Source organism: Anolis carolinensis, unplaced genomic scaffold (genome assembly GCF_035594765.1).
Source record: "Anolis carolinensis isolate JA03-04 unplaced genomic scaffold, rAnoCar3.1.pri scaffold_9, whole genome shotgun sequence".
In the NCBI taxonomy this organism is placed as follows: Eukaryota; Metazoa; Chordata; class Lepidosauria; order Squamata; family Dactyloidae; genus Anolis; species Anolis carolinensis.
The window spans coordinates 20,044,314-20,068,890 of NW_026943820.1; positions in this window are offsets into that span (position 1 = coordinate 20,044,314).

A 24,577-nucleotide genomic window follows, 5' to 3' on the forward strand; every position below is an offset into this window, starting at 1 on the left:
CATCGTCTCCAATTGACATCATTTGGCAAGGACGATTCAATCCTCTGCAGTCCCATTTTTTCAGCTGCTTTTGAAATGGCCCAGTTTATCACTTTTTTCTTACTTGCACCATTTATCCTCAGATAATTTCAACCACTGCCTATTTGTCTTCAAAATGCAAAGATAACATGCATTCAGTAAACTCAGAAAGAGAGAGGGGAAAAGGTGCAGAATTAAAAGCTAAGCAGGGTCAGCCCTGGTTACTACTTGAATGAAAGACTGGCAATCTCTAGGATGTGTTATGAACTGTATTTCAGAAAAAGGAATTGGCAAAACCACCTCTCTATATTATTTGCCTAAGAAAACCTGATAAAATTTGAGGGGTAGTCATAAACCAGTTAGTGATGTAAAGACATATACCACACATGAAAACCACCATCGCTTTCCCCACTAATAAATACAGAGTGGTATGTTCAGATCAGTTTCAGGGTCATTTAATCCCAAATCTCAGGAGAAAGAGCAATATCACTTAAACTACAACTGACGGTGCCCTTCACATGACACAAGCTTCAAATGTGGGGGTAGATTTCTCTTGCCATTTCTAAAGTGTGAGTTTTCCTGATGATTCCTAAGATGGCTGGCAAGCTACTTATTCTTCAATTCCCCACATAGACGTGTCAAAAATGTCATATTTAACATGTGATGGGAATTCCTCCTCGCTTGCTTGTAAAGATAATAATGACATCACTATGGAGGGAGGAGCCAAGATGGGCAGTATTGATTCCTTTGTTCTGCCATTACCCTTTTGGAACTGATGAGGTATAACAAATATTCAAAGATATTCAAAACATTCAGGAGAAAAACATAGGAAAGCATGCAAATCCTGTGCTTGTCTCTGAGCTCCCTCTTTCAACATTCCCTCTTCTTCCTGTGTTATCTCTCTTTTCGTAAAAGTCCTTTTGAACTCTTACCTACTGTTTTCTTAATTGCCTCTCTGAAACTTTTCTGTGCTGTCAGGCTTTTGTTTTGCCTATCAACAGGCTAGCAGAGAGACACATAAGAGAGCTAAAGCTTCATTTTCCCCCTCCCTTCCGTTCTCAAATTTTCAATATAAGAATGCTGCTGCTGCTCAGTCATTTAGTCGTCTCCGACTCTTCGTGATCTCATGGACCAGTCCACGCCAGAGCTTCCTGTCGGCCATCACCGCCCCCAGTTCCTTCAAGGTCAAGCCAGTCACTTCAAGGACACCGTCCATCCATCTTGCCCTTGGTCGGCCTCTCTTCCTTTTTCTTTCTATTTTCCCCAGCATCATGATCTTCTCCAAGCTTTCCTGTCTTCTCATGATGTGGCCAAAATACTTTGCCTCTAATATCCTTCCCTCCAGTGAGCAGCCGGGCATTATTTCCTGGAGGGTGGACTGGTTAGATCTTCTTGCAGTCCAAGGCACTCTCAAGATTTCCCTCCAGCACCAGAGTTCAAAAGCGTCTATCTTCCTTCGCTCAGCCTTCCTTATGGTCCAGCTCTCGCATCCATAGGTTACTATGGGGAATACCATTGCTTTGACTATGCGGACCTTCGTTGCCAGTGTGATGTCTCTGCTCTTCACTATTTTGTCAAGGTTGGCCATTGCTCTCCTCCCAAGAAGGAAAAGTCTTCTGAAATATAAGAATAACCCCTCTATATATGTTGTTGTGAGTTTTTTGGGCTGTAAGTTGAACTCCCGAGATTACAAAGACAGAAGGTTGAAAAAAAAGAGGGAACCACCGCCACCGCCACCACGGGGGCCGGATAAATGGCTTCGATGGGCCGCATGTGGCCCCCAGGCCCCAGGCCTTAGTTTGGGGACCCCTGGCTCAGAGCAAGTTTTCAGGATGCCATCTCAGGTGCCTGAACACTGAACAATGTCAGTTTATGAACTTCCACACAAACCATGCAGTGAGGATATTACAACTCAGAATTATGCAGAAGACATTCCCTGTCTAATGTAATTCATTACTTCTTGTAATGCAAACAGAGTCTAATTTGTTCTAATGACTCTGGCACATAATGCAGTAAGGCATTTAACAGTATGGAGACCACTAAATGATGATCCAGATGTCACTTCAACAGGAATGACAATTTCTCCAGATGCCTTTTCCTGCACTTTCCTTTCTCTCTTTGTCCCTTTTGTATTTTATGAGAAGCCATTAAAGTTGGAATTCTCATCTGAATTTCAGTATGCATTAGTGCTATGCCATGATATGACATGCACCACATCATCTCCTCTCCTGCTAAAGCCATTGTTTTACTAGCAAAATCCTTGTCTACTCCAGCAAATTTTGATAATGTAGCATCAAATTAGGAATAACATAAACGCAGGAGGCAGTGCTAGTCAGAAATGCAGCTAAAATCTATCTCAGGTGCTTCCATAGGGTGACAAAAACCAAGCCTAACTTTTAATTAATCTAATATATACAGTAATATATAGTAGGGAAAGAGGCTTAGTGTGTAAAGCCAAATTCCCCTCCGTCTCATCTTCTGTGCCTGCATGTAACCCACTTGTCATCTGGGATACTTTTGCACTGCCATTTAGTGACCATGGGGCCTCCGGTGGCACAGTGTATTAAAGCGCTGAGCTGCTGAACTTGCAGACCAAAAGGTCCCAGGTTCAAATCCCGGGAGCGGAATGAGCGCCCGCTGTTAGCCCCAGCTCCTGCTAACCTAGCAGTTTGAAAACATGCAAATGTGAGTAGCTCAATAGGTACCACTCCGGCGGGAAGATAACAGCACTCCATGCAGTCATACCAGCCACATGACCTTGGAGGTGTCTATTGACAATGCTGGCTCTTCGGCTTAGAAATGGAGATGAGCACCAACCCCCAGAGTCGGTCACGACTGGACTTAAAGTCAAGGGAAACCTTTACCTTACTTAGTGACCATAAAGAGAAATTTTTCAATTATTGCAACAGAAGAGATGGAAACAGCAGACAATGAGTCTGATGTCACAACTAAATACAGTAGAGTCTCACTTATCCAACGTTCTGGATTATCCAATGCATTTTTGTAGTCAATGTTTTCAATATATCATGATATTTTGGAGCTAAATTCGTAAATACAGTAATTACTACATAGCATTACCATGTAATGAACTACTTCTTCTGTCAAATTTATTGTATAACATAATGTTTTGGTGCTTAATTTGTAAAATCATAACCTAATTTAATGTTTAATAGGCTTTTCCTTAATCTCTCCTTATTATCCAACATATTTATTTATCCAATGTTCTGCCGGCCCATTTATGTTGGATAAGTGAGACTGTACTGTATATGGATTAGTCCAACAGTATTACACAGAGGTTCTGTGAATCCTGTAGGAACGTTGTTCATTTGATTTAACTGATCAGACTGCCAGGCACTAAGAATCATGGATCGAGTGATAAAACTATAAGTAACTGAGAACTGCCAAGGCATCTTTCTGTCATCAGAAGTGTCTCCTTGCAAAATTCATTACATGAAGCAGGTGCCAAAGTATCCTGCAACCTCTATACATGTGCTAAAGATCCCATTATTGGATGTCAGTATATCTGGGATTAGTATGGAAGAAGTGCTGCAGAGTCTCTCCACCTCCTTTCAAGACCATCCTGTAACTACAAATCTCCCTGCGTGAATCAGGCCAACCTAGATTGCTAGCAGAGATAAATGTTGTTGCCCTTCATTCCATACACAGATCCTGTCTGGGTTGTCAGTTGAACTGACACATGGAGAGTACCCTCATCATATCCAGGAGCAACTTGCACTCAGGAATACAGCTGCAGTACCATCTCTGCTTCCTCTATTATATCTTTCACCTGAAGTGTGTGTGTGCATATAATAAAAATGAAATTATGTATGTGCCTGTATTTTCCAAGATAGCCTCCACCTACAGAGAGCCCCGTCACTCTCGTCAACAGCTGATCTGGAACAAACTTGACCCCCATGACCAACTTTGAGGACTGGCAGGTTTTTTTTGGGGGGGGGGGAGGGGTCAATGATGGAGAATGATAGGAGTTATAGTTCACTCATATGTGAAGAGTTCTGTGAACCCTATTGATAATAGATGTGGACCAAACTTGGCACTTGGCACACATACCACAATTTTAATATATTGGTTTTATGGTTCCCATCCCCTTGATCTGGTCATGTAAGTGTGATTTATTGTTATAATTGTATTGTTTTACTTTTTTTAAATAATGTGTATTATGTTATTATGTAATGTTTGTGTTTGCTTTTATGACTGTAAACCGCCCTGAGTCCCATCCGGGAGATAATAAATAAAGTTTTATTATTATTATTATTATTACTATACCCATCATGACTAACTTTGGAGCCCCCAGATGGCGTAGTGGACTAAGTGACTTGAAGGTTGGGTTGTTGACCTGAAAGTTGCCAGGTTTGAATTCCATCTGGGGAGAGTGCGGATGAGCTCCCTCTATCAGCTCCAGCTCCATGCGGGGACATGAGAGAAGCCTCCCACAAGGATGGTAAAAACATCAAAACATCCGGGCGTCCCCTGGGCAGCGTCTTTGCAGACAGCCAATTCTCTCACTCCAGAAGCAACTCAAGTTGCTCCTGACACGAAAAAAAAAAATGACTAACTTTAACTGCTGTTGTGGTTGGGGGGAGAGGACCCTGGATAATGGGAATTGTAATTCATCTACATCCTAATGTATTTTTCTAATGGGTTCATTCATAAAATCCAAAACTAAACATGACGACTTCTAATGTTTATCCTTACAAAACACCTAACCCAGATATCACTGGGTATCTAAGCCTTCTTTGGAGGCTTTTAAGCAGAGGCTGGATGGCCATCTGTCGGGGGTACTTTGAATGCGATTTCCTGCTTCTTGACAGGGGGTTGGACTGGATGGCCCATGAGGTCTCTTCCAACTCTACTGTTCTATGATAAGTGCGTGCACACGTGTGTGTGTGTCTGTAGATATATATTCTGCCTTAATGTGGTTCCATCCTAGCTCTCTTTAATTCTCCTTTTTCTTTCCATCTTTTTCTTGTTGCCATACCCTTCTCTGTTGTGGAGACCAGGTATTCATTTCCCCATCAGCATTTGAATAATAGAAAGGAAGTATCAATAGTATCAATCACATTTTATTGATTAGCCCATCGGCCGTATCAAAACATTTAGCACATAGACATACATACAACATACAAAAGAAGTTAAAATAAACAAGCTGTTAACAAGATCCTGTTCAGGATTCTGGCCGGCCCTTTTTTTTTTTTTTGGCATATAAATATAATGAAGTTTATTTGCCAAAAATAATAATAAAAAGAAACCCAGAATTGAAGTAAAATACATGATTGATGAAAGAAAGAAAGAAAGAAAGAAAGAAAGAAAGAAAGAAAGAAAGAAAGAAAGAAAGAAAGAAAGAGGGGAGGTCTAGCTAGCTACACCCGATTTAAAACTATACTTTGAGGCGGCAGCACTATTGTCGGCCAAAGATTGGGCAAAACTTGAAAATAGCAAAATTTTGAATCTGAAGGGAATAGACCTGAGATTAGGGTGGCACTCTTATTTCTGATATGATAATAGAAAGGAAAAAAAGAAAATATCACTTAAAGGTATGGTACTAACCATGCCATTGGTGTATGAAAATGATTTTCATCAGGGCTGGTTGGTCACAGAACTTGTAGTCCAGTGAAATTTTGCTCTCCCCAAAAATACATCATTCAACCTTGTCGAGAGATATGTCAGCTTTCAGCAGATATTATGGTCCTTATTCTGCATCAGCTAAATGATATCGCAACAAGGTGGAAAACTTACAAAAACAGCTTGACCAGCATTGTCTCCAGGTCAATCAAAAAGTTAACAAGGCAGCCACGCTGTGCCATGCTGGCAGTCCTTTATCAGTTGTCGTAAATCATTGTAAACCAATTCTTCCAAACAGCTGCATATTCCGCATAAAACTGAGCATAGGAGATGGAGTATTTATTTATGTATTTACTTCATTTCTACCCTGCCTTTCCCACCCGAAGGGACTCAAGGTGTCTTACAACTCTGGTGAAAACCAACAATAACAATAAAAATGTTAAAACAAACTAAACAATATAGAAAATTTAAAAGCATATAAAGTGCATAGTTCCATTCATCCAAAAACCTTGCTCATAATCAGGGGTCCCCAAACTTTTTAAGTGGAGGGCCGATTCACAGTCCCTCAGACTGTGGGGGCCGGACTAGGATGAAATAGTCCAAAATTAAGATTGTTGTTGTTGTGTGCCTTCAAGTCATTTCAGACTTAGGTCAACCCTAAGTCTAAAGTTTAGGACAGAGGCCTGATCAATCACCTTGGAAGCCCATGGGCCTTAGTTTGGGAACCCCTGATCTAGATGATCATAAGACCATAGGTAAGGAAAGGGGCCCCCAAAGGCCATCTAGATAATCTCATAAAACCATAGGTAAGGAAAAGGACCCTCAAAGGCCATCTAGATGGTCTCATAGGACCATAGGTAAGGAAAGTGACCTCTAAAAGCCATCTAGACTGTCTCATAAGGCCGTAGCTAAGCAAAGAGACCTTCAAAGACTATCTAGACGATCTCATAAGACCATAGGTAAGCAAAAAGACCTCCAAAGACCAGGTAGACTTAGGTCAACCCTAAGTCTAAGGTTTAGGGCAGGGGCCAGGTCAATGACCTTGGAGGGCCGCATCCGGCCCCCGGGCCTTAGTTTGGGGACCCCTGCTCATAATCCTTAATTCAGACTGTGTTGAAGACTTAGGAACTTATTCTTTAAACACTTATGCACAGAGCCAGGTCTTCAGCTTTTTCCTAAAACCCAGAAGGGATGGAGCTTGCCTGATGTTGCTGGAGAAGGAGTTCCATAGCCGAGGAGCCACCACTGAGAAGGCCCTGTCCCTCGTCCCCACCAATTGTGCTTGTGAAGAAGGTGGGACCGAGAGCAGGGCCTCCCCAGATGATCTCAAAGTTCTAGTAGGCTCATAAGAGAAGATGCGTTTAGACAGATAAGTTGGACTAGAACCATTTAAGGCTTTATAGTCAAGACCAGTAGAAGTGGGAGAGGAAACTATTTCCAGAGAGGTATTCTCACAAGAAAAAAAATTACTATGGATGCATTTACATTGTAGAATTAATGCAGTTTGATACCACTTTAAGTCTCTGGGCACAAAGCTATGGAATAATGGGACTTACTTCTGAACTTCTACAAAGGTTTTAGTCTTCCCTGCCAAGGTGTGCTGGTACTTCATCAAATTATCATCAAATTCATCAGATTCATCCCAATATTGCATAACATTGAGCTATGGCAATCAAAGTTGTCAACATGCATTAATTTTACAGAGATGAAGCACCCGAAAGGATCCAGAAAGCCTGGTGAAGTTGAGCGCTACAGAATCCCATACAGCCCAAAGTAGTTAAAGTGAAAGCTGACACAATAGATGTCTGAATTCAGTGTCTCCTTCAGCTATACCTTCAAAAGGCAAACTTTAGAAAGGACAATTTAAAATTCTTGACGATGTTGCAGATCTCAGTGCCTACCCCAAATAAATTTGGATGTCATATTCTGCAGGTTAAATGACTAATGATGGGAGTTTGTTCTTATTCATGAAAGCGGCTGCTGGGAAGTGTGTTGTCCAAAGATATACCTTCCTGTCGGTGGAATTGACAGCCATGGAATGATGGAATCAGGTTCCTGTCCTTCAGTGTTGCTTACAGTTAAAGCTGTCACACACTTTTAAAAACAGGCTGTCAAAGAAAGAGCCCTCGTTCTGACACAATGTGGAGAACAAGTACTTGGAAATGTCTTAGACTGTCGGCAGTATTAAATGCTACTTGCAGCTGGGTGCATTTTTAAAAAAAAATACTTCTAGTGTTATTTTTCTTACTTTCCTCTCTTTCTCTTTCTCTCCCTCTTAGTTTGCAGTGACTAGATAGAAAATGAAATTGGAAAGTAATGGGACATTTTAAAATCAGATAATTAGATATCTATCAGATAACTATCTAATTCTTATCATGTCGTGGCTAACATTTTTGCGAACAGCTTGTTGAATAGTTTCCCTGATTCACGCTCCTCAGATTTCATATTCATACATTTTGCAGTGTCAGACTTTTCTTTCACCTCTGCATATGTCAACAGTTGAACATCCTCTTGGGTTGAGCCCATTTGAATTATTAGACCTAATGCTATTCATACTTGTTCTCCACATTTTCCCAGTAGCTCATTGAATGCCTTCTGATAGGAGAGTCTCATCTTCCTGCACTATCTCTTGTCCTATTTGGGATGATCTCATTATGGGCTTTACAATGCAAATTATATTCAGAAATGCTTCTGCTTTGCAGTACTAACTCCTTTGGGGTTAGCTAAAGTGCCATTGTCATTGTCTCTGAGATATTATCTGTCAGTGCCACCCTTAGCTCCACTGTTGCTGCCTAATAACAGTTTAACATTTAGGACCTCATCATCCATTTTCAGGCGCTGGCAAAATAGAGCCCCACAGAGACCATCCCATGATGCATGGCCACTTCTGGTTGCTGCTGGTGGGAATCCATGTTGCCAGTGCCTGAAAATGGAGAGAAGACAATGTTTTCAGAAGTTGGGTGCTACTTGACTCCTAACTGCAGAAAACAGGGAGGAAGCGGAGAAACCACAGGAAATGACAGGAAATGATGTGGGATGGCCAACCAATCCAGGAGATGGGGAAAGACAGTGGGGCACGAAATAAGACGTCCCCTCCGCTTTCCCCCGCCCATCTGATGAGGTCCTTTCTTGATACAGCCTAGCAACAGCAGTGTGATTGTTAGCATAACCTCTTTCTTTACTGCGGCACAAAATCCCACTGCCATGGAAAAGTAGTGCCAAAGTCGGATTGATAAGAAGCATATGCAATATTTTAAAGATCAGACATGCAACTGTCTGTTTCCTTTTATTTAACAGATACCAAATGTGATACAACTGGATGGTTCAGTCTAATCAAATTGTATGCTTAATAGAGACAGTTCACACATGCAGCCCAAGCTTGTTTCTTAATGCTGCACACTTACTGCTGAACAAGTGAAACTGACTGGAATGGAAAGCACTCTACATGGGCCTGTCTACATTGACATAAATCATACTTGCCTCATAGCAGAAATACAGTGTATGTGTGCTGTACCAGAAGCTCCGACTTAATTTTCTTGCTGCTAATGTTTGCAATCATAGGACAGGCTGCCTGTCAATCATCAAGCTTGGTTCCGCCCCTTGTTCAGGGCTCTGGGAGGGAAGGAACCATTTTTAAGTCAGTCTAACTTAAGGAAGCTAAGCTATAGACGTAGACCAGCTCGTCCCGTAGAAAAACTTCATATCTCAATAACATCCGGGATATAGAACATCAGAGAAAACAGAAACGGAAATTCCAGGGGAAAAGGTCCCAAAGGCTCTGGCTGAGAGCTTACAGCCTCTCAACCTCACAGCTCCTGAGGGAAACAGCCCTAAAGTTTCCAAAGAAACCTCGGAGAGAGAACAGCCCCACAGATCCACGGAACCCGAGCTGAAACATCTACAAGTCTTGGTTGGTAGGTCCACTCGATACGCAGACGCATTTGGAATCGGTAGTGAGTCCCACATCAGCTAGGCCCATATAATAGACAGCCTGGGAGAGGTTATAAGAGGGTTTTCACAGTTATCCAAAGCCAAATGCCTGTCCCTTGGGGACAAGACTGAAAGGGCCCACAGTCTATTAAGGAAACCTTGAAGTGTTATTTGATGCCTTGAAGATTTATTATGTGTTCAACAATAAAGACTTTGTTATCTCATTAAAGACTCAAAGGACTATCCTTTTCAGGAAAATCCTCAAGAACCTCTCTTTGAGGTGCCCTGGCTTCCCGCTAGGCATAAAGTATACGTCCTATACAAAGACAATAGCTACAGGCCCAGCGCATGACAGAACAGTATGACACCTTTAGTGGTGATAGTGCTTCTTTTAGGCATTAATGCAATATAATAACATTCACTTAGAAACATATATTTAGAAGAGACCTCGTGGGTCATCCAGTCCAACCCCCTGCCAAAAAGCAGGAAAATAGCATTCATGTCTTGCTTCTAAGTTTCCAGGAAAATCCAGCCTGCTGCAATATTTGTGTTTACAATGTAGATGGGGCAGGCTTCAGGGAAAAGGGACGGGACTTTCTGCATGACAAGTGTAAATGCTTCCATACTACTAGGACCAGGCCTTCACTCTAGTCCACATCTTCTAAAGCCATATTCTCATGCCTAAGCCACCTCATTCTTTCTCTATTGGGAACGGGGACAATAAAACAATGCTGATCCTGATTTGATGTGTGCACAACATGATCAATTCAATGTAGAGTACTGAGGGTAGGTATGGCATTAACAGGCTGAATCCAGGACAGCTCTGGGGTTAATTAATGAGCTTTATTATTTGGGTAGTGTTGACAGGCCCTTACAGTAGTTCATCTCAAATAAATGAGGCTTCAGTGCATAACCTTTTTTTAAAAAAGGAAGTTACATGGGACTCAAATTAGATCCAGACTTAATCATAATCCCATGTATGTGTTCCTGTAGCACTGAGTCATTTTTAAATTCATTTCTATTGTGCATTGTTCACTAGACAGCTAAGAATTTGCATGCCAGCAACTCATAGCCTGGAAGAGTGATAAATTAAAATGTGCCCAGAAACATGTGAATAGCTTTTTAAACATGGCTCCCAAAGCATATAGCAAGTGTTAATTCCTGACAGCGGCAGTCATTGATGTATCATTCTCATTTTAATTCCCCTCCCCCAATCAGTGCTAAAATTTTGAGATTGTTTTGTGATCCTCCCCCCCCCAAAAAAACCTAAGAAGGTCTTCCAGGAATTTCAGCATGAGCTAAGGTCCTGGATGTATACACTGGGATTGGGTGCTCTTCCAGGTAGGCCCTATATCTCAGGATCTGATCCCAGGCTTTCTAATTTAAACTAGATTATATGAGTCCACACGGCCAGACAATCTGGAATAAACAGAAAACTTGGGATCAGATCCCAGGATATAGAGCCTGTCTGGGGTCCCATCCACATAGTACCTTAATCACGAGAGCACCCCTTCCAAAATGGGAGGTGTCTAGACAACATCACTGGAAGACTCGCAATGATTCACTACAAAGGAGGGAAGCCACGGGATAAAAAAGTCCCCTTTAATCATGTTTCTGGCTGAAAGATGCACATCTTCTCATGTCTCTGTGATCCTGCATGCTAGAAAACATGTGTTTTCCTTCCCTCCCCCCTGTGGAGACTGCTCCAGCTGATGGCTGTCCCTTTTTAAAAGCCCGAAACAGCTGATCAGCTGTTCGGGCTGTCAAATGGGCACACAGCTGATTGACAGGAAGCACTAACAGAGAGCCATTAGAACTCTCTGAAACTCTTTATTTTACACTATAAACAGAGCCGGCCCTAGGTATTTTTCAAGTGTAGGCGAACAGAATTTTGGTGCCCCCCCCCCAAACCAATCACTGAAAAATAAAAGTGTTGGATAAGCAAAAATGTTGGATAGTAAGGAAGGATTAAGGAAAAGCCTATTAAACATCAAATGACATTAAGATTTTACAAATTAAGCACAAAAACATCATGTTTTACAAGAAATCAATAGAAAAAGCAGTCTCGATTGCGCCCCCGTATGTTTTGCACCCGAAGCGACCGCTTAATTCGCCTCATTGTTGGACCAGCCCTGACTGTAAATACTGTAAACAAAGCTTTAATAAATAATTAGGGAAGGTAGAAATCCAGTGGAAGTTTTTTTAAAAAACTCCCTCCATTATGCACTGATCCGTATATTTGCACATGCAAATATGTTTGTATTTATTATATTTAGATATGCACATGTGTACATATATGGATATGCCTGACAACCTTTTATGTGACCCTGAGTATATAAAATAGCTATAAAATCAAACATCTATAAATCAGCATTTGCAAGATTGGCTAAACGGTGGTTTTCCTTTTTATGGAGTACAAATGAAATCATCTTCTGCAAAGTCCAATGTAAACACTGCAGAACAGATTTGTGTACATGTCTAAAACAGCTATTAGGTAGCATCCAAAACCTTTCACTATTGTCAAATAATATGTGACCCCAACATTGAGCTAAGAGAACTCCATTTGGGGTCAGGTTCCATCTGAATTTATAAAACAATTGATGTTGGAATATAAGTTATATAAAAATCAATTGAAGATTCACAGGAGTAACTCCTGAAAGAACCTGTGCACAAGTATTACAATGACAATAATAATTTTTAAAACCTAGTAACTTAAAAGTTTAATTGCAGGTCATTTACAGGTAAAGCCTGATTTCCATGCACTTACCCAAATGTATATCCTTAATAAACGACTACAGTGCGTAATTGGTTATAAAGCCTTATAAGTATGCATCTGGGTATTTGAACAACTTCAATGGTAGTTGAAAATAGATTGCTCAATTAATTGGAATGCTAGATAAATATTGATTAGCTTTTATTTGCTATTTAACATTGAAGGCATTTATATATTATTGTGATAGATTTAATTAACTGTTTAAACTTATTCAAGATGTTTTAAGAGTTACAAGGTACAAAATTATATTACTGCTCTGCAGATTTGATTTAATTGTAAAGCATTTTTATAAACTTGATAAAGTGTGCAGTGCATCCCCCCAAACAATCAATTCACTTGACATTGCCTTCATTTAGACTCTTTACAAATAGCACTTTAGATTCTTAGTTAGAGCACAAGGAAATTTGCACAGAAACTTTGCAATTCAACCACAAATTCATGCTTGAAATACATATTGATTACAGATGGCTAACCAAGCAATTGAAAGAACTGCTAGAAGATCATATCCTAATTGCAATAGCTGTGGTAAACAAGGAGATGACCTTTACTGTAACAATTCATTCAGAGCATTCTTTCCCACTCACGGCTCCTTTCCAATTGAGTTAACTGTGGTGGTGCATTTGGAAGGCATGCAGGAGGTTAATATCTTGTCCAAGACAGGAGACAGGTGCCTAAGTCACCAGCAGCTTTCCCCCAATAAGTGAAAAACTCAGAGAGTCATCGACCGAACACGGGCTAGAGCCTCTATTAAGGCCTATTCCGTGGCTTTGTGGGCAGTCAGGAAAGCTTTCTTGACTGCCCTCATAGCATCTGCAACAAACAGACCAGCTGAGTTGTTCCGTGCTGGCTTTTGGTGACACTCCGAGTTTTTCACCACAAACACTCTAGTCTCCACCTCGCTTGCTTCATCAAAGCCAGCTCCTCAGAAAACCAAGGAGCTGAATTGACTTTGCAAAGTGAGAGTCGACGTACAGGGGTGATCAAGTCCAGAGCCTTGGTCATCTTGGTGTTATAGAGATTGACCAGGGTCTTGACAAGATCATCAGCTGCCATGACAAAAAGATCCCCAAGTGACATCAGGAATCCATCCGGATCCATAAGTCTCCTGGGGTGGACCATCTCAATTGGTCCCCCACCCCTGCGAAAGTTCTGGGTAACAGTAAGTCTAACACTGACCAGATGATGGTCAGTCCATGATAATGGAAGGATGTTTTGTTCTTCCACACCAACTTCTCCACCGTCCATCACTAATACTCCAAAAAATGAAGGAAATACTGAGCAGCATTCCATGGATGCCAATATTAAAAGACAAGGGAGTTAACGATGGATGGGAATTTTTTAAAAGTGAAATACTCAAGGCGCAAATGCAAACAGTGCCAACAAAGAAAAAAAAATATGGCACATGCGAAAAAGCCAGAATGGATGTCCAAAGAACTTCTAACTGAGCTAAAACTCAAAAGTGACATGCACAAGAAGTGGAAAAGGGGAGAAATCACCAAAGAAGAATTCAAACGTATAACCAACACCTGTAGGGAAATGGTTCGCAAGGCTAAAGCGCAAAATGAGCTCAGGCTTGCCAGGGACATTAAAAACAACAAAAAAGGCTTTTTTGCTTACATTGGTAGAAAAAGGAAGAAAAAGGAGGCAATAGGGCCTCTGCGAGGAGAAGATGGGGTGATGGCGACAGGGGACAGGGAAAAGGCAGAACTGCTTAATACCTTCTTTGCCTCGGTCTTCTCACAAAAAGAAAGCCATCTTCAACCTCAGCAACATGAAATGGACGAAGGATTTGGGGAAATCCAACCCCAAATAGGGAAACAAGTTGTCCAGGAACACCTGGCCACTCTAAACGAATTCAAGTTGCCAGGGCCAGATCAACTACATCCAAGAGTACTGAAGGAACTAGCAGAAGTTATTTCAGAACCACTGGCGATCATATTTGAGAGTTCTTGGAGAACAGGAGAAGTCCCGGAAGATTGGAGGAGGGTGAATGTGGTCCCTATCTTCAAGAAGGGAAAAAAGAACGACCCAAACAATTACCGTCCGGTCAGCCTCACGTCGATACCAGGCAAGATTCTGGAAAAGATCATTAAGGAAGTAGTCTGCAAACACTTAGAAACAGATGCAGTCATTGCTAATAGTCAACACGGATTTACCAAAAACAAGTCATGCCAGACTAATCTGATCTCTTTTTTCGACAGAGTTACGAGTTGGGTCGATACAGGGAATGCCGTAGATGTAGCGTACCTGGATTTCAGTAAGGCCTTCGACAAAGTCCCCCACGACCTTCTGGCAAACAAACTAGTAAAATGTGGGCTAGACAAAACTACGGTTAGGTGGATCTGTAATTGGCTAAGGGAACGAACCCAAAGGGTGCTCACCAATGCATCGTCTTCATCTTGGAAAGAAGTCACGAGTGGAGTGCCGCAGGGCTCCGTCCTGGGCCCGGTTCTGTTCAACATCTTTATTAATGACTTAGACGAAGGGTTAGAAGGCACAATCATCAAGTTTGCAGATGACACCAAACTGGGAGGGATAGCTAACACTCCAGAAGAAAGGAGCAGAATTCAAAACGATCTTGACAGACTAGAGAGATGGGCCGAAACTAACAAAATGAAGTTCAACAGGGACAAATGCAAGATACTTCACTTTGGCAGAAAAAATGGAAATCAAAGATACAGAATGGGGGACACCTGGCTAGACAGCAGTACATGTGAAAAAGATCTTGGAGTCCTTGTGGACAACAAGTTAAACATGAGCCAGCAATGTGACGCGGCTGCTAAGAAAGCCAATGGGATTTTGGCCTGCATCAATAGGGGAATAGCGTCTAGATCCAGGGAAGTCATGCTCCCCCTCTATTCTGCCTTGGTCAGACCACACCTGGAATACTGTGTCCAATTTTGGGCACCACAGTTGAAGGGAGATGTTGACAAGCTGGAATGTGTCCAGAGGAGGGCAACTAAAATGATCAAAGGTCTGGAGAACAAGCCCTATGAGGAGAGGCTTAAAGAACTGGGCATGTTTAGCCTGCAGAAGAGAAGGCTGAGAGGAGACATGATAGCCATGTACAAATATGTGAGGGGAAGTCATAGGGAGGAGGGAGCAAGCTTGTTTTCTGCTGCCCTGCAGACTAGGACACGGAACAATGGCTTCAAACTACAGGAAAGGAGATTCCACCTGAACATCAGGAAGAACTTCCTCACTGTGAGGGCTGTTCGCCAGTGGAACTCCCTCCCCCAGACTGTGGTGGAGGCTCCTTCTTTGGAGGCTTTTAAACAGAGGCTGGATGGCCATCTGTCAGGGGTGCTTTGAATGCAATTTCCTGCTTCTTGGCAGGGGGTTGGACTAGATGGCCCATGAGGCCTCTTCCAACTCTACTATTCTATGATTCTATTCTATGATTCTATGATTCTAGGTCTAAAGTATGTCCAGCCTGATGAGTGGGACCAGATATCACTTGGGACAGTCCCATGGTCATCATGGCAACCATGAAATCCTGGGCTGCACCAGATAAGGAGGCTCCTACATGGATGTTGAAGTTTCCCAGGTCAACCAGTCGCTGAGAGACCAACACCAGGCTAGATACCACCTCAGCAAGCTCAGGCAGGGAGACTGCTGTGTTGAGGGGTGGACGGTACACAAGCAGAATCCCCAAACTGTCCTGGTTCCCCACTCTCAGGTGGACAGTCATTAGATTACCAGCTCCAGATGTTATCTATCTTGCACTTTATTAGGTCCTTATAGGTCCTTATCTTCTTAGGTATTTTAGCCATCATTTTATTTTATATTACTGCTTTACTCCTCCCACCCATGAAGATGATAGTATCTGTGACTGGTTGTTGGTTGATATTATTAAGCATTGCTTATTATTCCTGCTTTATACTGTATGCTGTTTTTATTTATTTTTATACTGTGTATAATGGTGCTCCATGCAGTCATTCTGGCCACATGACCTTGGAGGTGTCTGCAGACAATGCCGGCTCTTCGGCTTAGAAATGGAGATGAGCATCAACCCCCAGAGTTGGACACGACTGGACTTAACGTCAGGGGAAACCTTTACCTTTACCTTATACTGTGTATTATATTATGTTATTTGTTTATTCTATTTTAACTGTGTTGTTGGGCTTGGCCCCATGTAAACCGCCCTGAGTCCCCGAAGGGTGATGGTGGTGGGTTATAAAAATAAAGTTATTATTATTTTATTATGACACAGCAAACAAGATAGGTATGCTGGATTTCATATCACAAAATCACAAGCCGAACACTTCCCAAGTGTCTAGGACTGTGTGATGTATTTTCGGATGATACGTGCCGATCCCAGCAGGGTGGCCTTTTGCAGTTGGCAGATCGTAATTTTGTCAATGTCTATTGTTTCCAAATGCCGGCTGAGATCTTTTGGCACGGCATCCAGTGTGCCCATCACCACTGGGACCACCTGCACTGGTTTCTGCCAGAGTCTTTGAAGTTCAATCTTGAGGTCCTGATAGCGTCTGAGTTTTTCCTGTTGTTTTTTGTCAATGCGACTGTCACCTGGGATGGCAACATCAATGATCCAAACCTTTTTCTTTTCCACAACTGTGATGTCTGGTGTGTTGTGTTCCAGAACTTTGTCAGTCTGGATTCGGAAGTCCCACAGTATAAAGTTATTATTATTATTATTATTATTATTATTATTATTATTATTATTATTATTATTATTTTGTTCTACACATTCTAGTTGCTTAGTAGAATATGTAATATAAGGGCAATTGTCAAAAAGACATCTATAAAAATAAGAATCCAGGCGGTCCGAGTTACAAACATCCGAATGACAAACAACTTCTAGTTAAGAATACGAGTGAAACAATAGAAGTGAGAGAAATCTACCCTCAGAAGGGAAATTCACTCCTGAAAAAGTTATCATGGGGAAAAGGTGTCTCTTCTGAAGCCACATATTTGACTGAAGTTACACTTTAAAAATGTACCTGTTCTGACTTACATTCTGCTTAAGGACAAACCTACAGAACCTATCTTGTTCATAACCTGGGGACTGCCTTATATAGGCATTGGGATAAATTTAAGGAAACCTTGGAGGCTACACGAGCACTCTATCAAATATTAACAGTGAAAACATTGTAACTTAAGCGAATAGTCCAAAATTGGTCCCTATAGAGGTGTATCAGTACAATCATTAAGATGAAAATGACTACACTCTTTTACTTAGAATAATGAGAGCTGATACTGATTGCCATTATAGTAAGCAACAGGAAAGTGATAATGGGAGGCAGCTTGAGAGTGCAATGCTAATGCGATGTTTTTTTAATCAAATAATTTTGAATTGATTGCCCGGGGCAAAAGAACCTAAATTGTGAATATCACAACACACAGTTTATACCTATCCCCAAGGAAAGATATTAGTTATGTCTAGTTCATGTATCCAGGTTTTTTTTTCTATAGCAAATATAGTGTCAGGATCATTTTTACGCCAAGCATGCACATAAATTAACAGTGCAAAGCAAGATACAGACAATAGTTCCAAACTCACTATTGCTGTAAGAATTTTGTAATATTCTGGAGTATTTGCAATAAGAACAATAAATCCATTTCTACAAAATCTTGGCAATTAAACTCATTGTTATCAATTAAATATAAACATGTCATTGTGACTCTCATAAACCAAAACGTTTGTGGTGAGGGAGGTCAACGGATCTCAAAAAATTGCAGAATAACTAGAAAACAAATGTGGATAGTGTATATTTTGCATGATTTGCATTTTGCACAGCCAGACCAATTTTTTTGCTCCCTTGAATTGAAAGAATATGCGTCGGGGAGGCCTTATAGCCACTGATTCTAGGCATCAGAGTTCATGAAATATTTCAAGAAGATTAAATGTATCTAGAAAACTTTGACAAAACCTGATACTACATCACATTGAGTGCAGATTATGCACTCTGAATTATATGGTTATATGAATCTGCACTGCCAGATAATTTGTGATAAGCAGATAATTTGGGATCAGATCTTGAGATATAGGGCAGTGTGGATCCAACCCTACACTGCCTTATAAAATCCAGATTATCTGTTTTGAACTAGATTATACGGCAGTGTAGACTCATATAATTCAGCTCATAACTGTCTCCCTGAATAAGCTAGTCGGGGTGGTCTCGGGTCTGGCGTTGGAGTCCCAATGGTTAATTGTAATGGGGAAATTTTGATCTAACTGTTATGTGTTCATTAATATTTATACTGTATCTTCTTGTTCTAAGTCACTGAAGTCCCCCTGGGAAAGAGGGCAGGATATAAATAAAGCATTATTATTATTATCATTATATGATTTGGTTATCTGGATTATATGACAGTGTAGATCCAGCCGCAGATATGTCCAAAATGTTCCATAGCAGCTCAGTGCCACACTTTCTGTTTTTGCAGTAACCAGGAAAAACAGAAGTGTTCTTTCAATTCAAGAGGAGATGAAACAATGATGTTGGAGTGAGAAACAATTGGGAATAAAAAATAAAAATATACATATGCCTCAGATTTACAAGAAAATTGGCTTAAAATATTTTATAGATGGCATATAACGCCAAAAAAATTAGGAATAATGTACAAGAACACTCAAAACAAGTGTTGGAAGTGTAAAAAACAAGAAGGGTCCTACTTTCATATCTGGTGGACTTGCTCAGAAACAAAAAAAATTTGGAAGATAATACACGAAGAAATACAAAAAAATTGCAAAAATCATTTCCAATGAAGCCAGAACTTTATTTACTTGGATTAACGGAGAACAGAATAAAGTTAAATCAGAACGAGGATATTATTTTTACTTATGCGGTGACAGCTGCAAGAATAACCTTTGCGAGACTTTGGAAACAAAAAGAAATCCCAACAAAACAACAATGGTTGGAGAAACTGGATGACATGTATGATATGGACAAGTTAACATATTTGATGAAAGTAAATAGAGGAAATGTAATAAAACGAACAGATTGGGGAAAATATGTAGATTACAAGGAGAAAGCAAAGGAAAAATAAACAAAAGAAGAACCAGAGATTGGATACCAAGAACTAGACCAAATTATAAAGGGAAAAAACGAACAAGAAATGTAAATTAAGCCACACAGGACAGAAAGCAGAAGACCAAAAATAACTTTTTATTCCCTATATTCCCTTTTATTCGGCTACCTAATTCCCGTTTCTTCAGGTTTTTTCTTTTCTTTTCTTTTCCCCTCACCTATTGTATCCCTACACTTTTTAACCTATGTAACACTTAAGAAAATTTCAATAAAAATCTAATTGAAAAAAAAAGAGGAGGTGAAACAATCACACCTAAATGTTCCTTCGCTAGGTTACGCATAAAGGGAACATGTTAAACTGTTTGTATGGCATATTTTGATAAACCTTCAAATATTCATGGAAGGAAAGAATAATCATATGATTTCCAGACTCTTGCGAACAGTATCATTTTACATGTCTTTCGTGGGTGAATTATTATTATGCACAGAACTGATGTAAAACTGGATGTTAAACCACTGATGTCTTGACTTAAATTGGTACCTTTCGTTCACATTTGGAACTTTATGATGGGAACAGTAGCTTTGTCTCTTTCGCTATGGGAACAGAGTGCAAAAGGACAAAATAAAACTTATTTTAATATGCACCACAAAAGCATTTCTTTCCCCCCTTTTTTGCTGATCACTGCCACCTCTTTTCAGCAGGAACAGCTGGTCTATAAATGGCTTCCTCAGCTAAAACAATGCCTGTCTCATTTTAAAATTTCAGCAGGAAGCTGCTGTTTCATCATTTAGTCATGTCACATATTTATAGGATTGTGTTTGTCACAGAGTTTGAGGAACAACAACAAAAGAGAGCAAAATATGAAAAGGATACTGATGTACTGCATTGTTAAGAAGTGTGAAGTTGGAGCCCTTCAAAAATACTTTATGAATAATAGGCTCTTCCCTGCTTTGTTTGGGTATCTCAAAATGGAGCCCTAACAGTTGGGCTTGTAAGAGCAACAATGACAACCACAGTGCAGGGATTCAGGCTTTGATTCAGTTTATAACAGGAATGTCTTTACTTTAAAATCTGAACTATATTTTTAACTGAATAGCTGGAAATACAAGAAAACATTTTTAGAACCTCCCCCCTCTTCAAATCAATTGATGAAGAAAATTGAAATGAACAGATTCATTGGACCTTCAATCTATATATATAAAAGAGTGATGGCATCACGGCGACCCACAAAACAACAAAACTACAGGCCCCCCAACCTCGAAATTTGACAACACAACCCATCATCCACGCCTCTAGGTTGATACAACAAAAAGAAAAGAAAAATAAAGTCCTAATTAGAGGAATCATTGCTTTTATCCAATTGCTGCCAGTTAGAAGGCTAAGCTCCTCCAACTTGGTCTCCTAGCAACCCAATAAAAAATAATAAAAAACACTAAAAATAATTAAAAACACTAAAAAATTAATACAATAAAATACTATAATAACAGAAAATAACTAAAAATAATACAAGAAAATAATAAAATATAATAAATAAAAAGATAACTTACAATAAAATTAATAAAAAAATACAAGTAACATCAAATAAAAATTACACAACAATTTTTAACCAATACCACCACCACTTTGCCACAGCAATGCGTGGCCGGGCACAGCTAGTATACAATACAAAGGTCTAGTATGGAATTAATCATCATAAAATATAATAACATCCAGCATTAAGACAAGTAAAACATTATATCTACAACTTGGCACACTGCTTTGTTCTTAATTTTTGTTTCCTGTGTGGACAATTTTAGACTTAAATGTATTCAATGAGAAGTTTGCTCTCTTCCTTCATGAGATTAAGGACCTCATCCTCATTCCATTTGGGGCAGAGAGTGGAAGGGATCATCTGTCTAGTACTTACCGTAACATGTTGTTCCTTTCAGTTTTTAAGAAAAATTGATAATATATTCACCCCATCACACTTGATGTACTGTTTCTACACAAATCCTCTGCTTTCTGAGCTATCATATGGGCAAATAATAATAATAATAATAATAATAATAATAATAATAATAATAATAATAATTCATTATAGCATATTTCAGCTGGACAACATCAAGCATGAACATGTGAAGACTGTGGTTAGTAAAGAACACACACAAAGGGTCAGAAAAATTCTCAAAAGCAAGCTCAATGGAGGCAACACCATCAAGGCCATAAACACCTGGGCCATACCTGTCATAAGATATACTGCTGGCATTATAAATTGGACACAGGCGGAACTGGACAACTTGGACAGAAAAACAAGAAAACGCATGACCATTCATCATTCACTGCACCCTCGCAGTGATGTTGACCGGCTATATCTGCCTAGAAGATCAGGGGGCAGAGGACTCTTACAAGTAAAATCAAAGAAGAAGAACATGCCCTGGCAGAATATGTAAAGCAAAGTGAAGAACCTGCTTTGATTGAAGTCAAAAATCAGAAACTCCTCAAAGCACAGCAGACAAAAAACCAATACAAGATAACCGCACTACAAACTAGAGCTGACAGCTGGCACAACAAAACATTGCATGGAAAGTTCCTTGACAAAATTGAAGGAAAAGTTGATAAGGAGAAGACCTGGCTATGGCTCACAAATGGGACCCTGAAGGAGACAGAAGGCCTGATCCTTGCAGCCCAGGAGCAAGCCATCAGAACAAATGCAATTAAGGCAAAGATTGAAAAATGACCCAAAATGCAGACTCTGCAAGGAAACCGACAAAACCATTGATCATATCCTCAGCTGCTGTAAGAAAATTGCACAGACAGACTACAAACATAGGCACAACTATGTGGCCCAAATGATTCATTAGAACTTATGCCACAAGTACTACCTTCCAGCAGCAAAGAACTGGTGGGATCACAAACCTGCAAAAGTATTGGAAAATGAGCACGCAAAGATACTGTGGGACTTCTGAATCCAGACTGACAAAGTTCTGGAACACAACACACCAGACATCACAGCTGTGGAAAAGAAAAAGGTTTGGATCATTGATGTTGCCATCCCAGGTGACAGTCACATTGACGAAAAACAACAGGAAAAACTCAGCCGCTATCAGGACCTCAAGATTGAACTTCAAAGACTCTGGCAGAAACCAGTACAGGTGGTCCCAGTGGTGATCGGCATATTGGGTGCCGTGCCAAACGATCTCAGCCGGCATTGGGAAACAATAGACATTGACAAAATCACAATCTGCCAACTGCAAAAGGCCACCCTACTGGGATCTGCGTGCATCATCCGAAAATACATCACACAGTCCTAGACACTTGGGAAGTGTTCGACTTGTATAGAAACCTAAGTTTCTATACACTTTAAAAACATTTTAAACATGGAGTCCCACAAGGAACCACTGGAAGTACTCTTATGTTGTTTGGTGGCTCCTTGGGACTCCATCTTTAAAATGATTTTAAACTGTGTAGAAATGGGGAGAACCTGCATCTGAGGAAGTTCATATTATTCTCAAGAAACACCCCTACACAAAAGGTTTCTTGTGATAATTAAGAGTTTCCATCTATGCAGTGTATGAAAATATTTTCATAAAATATATGTTTTGTGCACTGGAAAAATACAATCAAATATAGCATTTTAATGGAGGTAAGACTGATTTTTTAAATACAGGAAGGTTATATAATTTTACAGATACATTTGCACAAGTTACTAGTCGGTCAGATCTTTTATTAACCCGCTATTCAACAGTGATTATATAATTAAAAAGCAAACGATACACCAACATTCAGTCTTTACAGCATTTGAGAAATGGTTCTGGAATTATAAACTAATATATTTAGGGATTGTTATTTGATTTATGGGGGTTTTGGCAGCTGAAAGAAAGCATTAAAACATCTTTATCACACACAATTAAAAAAAATCTAAGTATCAATTGCTCTTTCATGCCAGATTGCAACTGAATTGTAAGATTGCATAGGATTAAAAAGGGCAATTTGGTATTTTGACATTCACATCTTGCAGCAAAAAGGTTTTTCTTTTCTTCCAAAAGAGTTCTTCCTGCTCTCACTCTCTATTTAGAAGAGCAAAGGTTTGCCCTTGAAAATGCTCATTCTGTCAGTCTTTATCTCTCACAAACACTTACTATATACTCCAGTGTGTCAGAGATGAGAACAAGGACAAGATATGAAATACAGCAACAGTAGAGATCAAACTTATGGCAAGGCAACAAGAGGTAAAACTTTTTAATGGGTAAGAAAACACCAAATTATTGATTTAACACAGAAATCATGGAGTCTAAGTAACGAGTTTAGGAAAACCTGTGCTGTGAAAAACAAGACTGTCCAAGTTACCCAAGTGAAAGTGAACTCAGTTTACAGCCATTGTATAAAACAAGAATGAAAGGTGCAAGTGGAAGGAAGAGAGAAAAATGGGATACTTCACTGTTCAGTCTCCCAGGGTTTTGATTTTACAAGTTGCCCATAGTTGCAGAAATAGCACCTGTTTGCATTTCTTCCAGGGCTGTTGCAGATTCTGCAGCAACCTGATAGTTCAACTATTAGCAGAGTTTATAGCCAGTTTGCAAAGCCTTGCTGCTATAGGCTTGAAAAGTATCCTTTTGTTCTGGAGACCGCCCCTTTTCCTGGGGAAAGAAGGCTCCATTTTGAGAAGCCTCTTGCCTTCTAGACAGGAAGAAGAAACAACTTAGATGTGCTTGTGTGGCCAAGCCAGGCCAACCCTGACATCGTAAGTACTGACCTGCCTTTAAAACCAGTGCCAAGCATAGATAGGGGAAAGACCTGTTCTTTCTTATAGCTTAGCACTGGGGCAAAGAACATCTCGGGATTTCTTTGCCACTGGAAGAAGCCCTACCAACTTCGCCTCAAAAACTAGCTTTGAGCTTAGATAGTTATAGACCTTTTTGATAGCAGCTCAGGGCTAGGGTAAAGAGGATCTCAGGATCTCTTCGCCTTTGGTGGAAGATAACCCAGCAACTAAAGGGGAAAAGCAAGAAAGGAACATCTGCAAGGTTTTATAAGTTGACTGTTTTTATTTGCAACATTAACTATGTGTGCCAAGTCTGCCAAGGACTTTGTGAAAATAAAATTTTGTTTGATTGTTCTACCTGAAGTGTCTTTGGTTACTGGGATTTCCAGAGCTTCTAAGTAAGGCCCCTGCAGTTCACCTGGGCAAAGGAAGAAGCACATCCTAAAGCTTTAAAAGGTGCCTGGGTGTGACAGCATATTCACAAATGGTTGGAAAACTGAAATTAACTGGGACTGTCTGGTCTGAACTGGAACAACGGAACT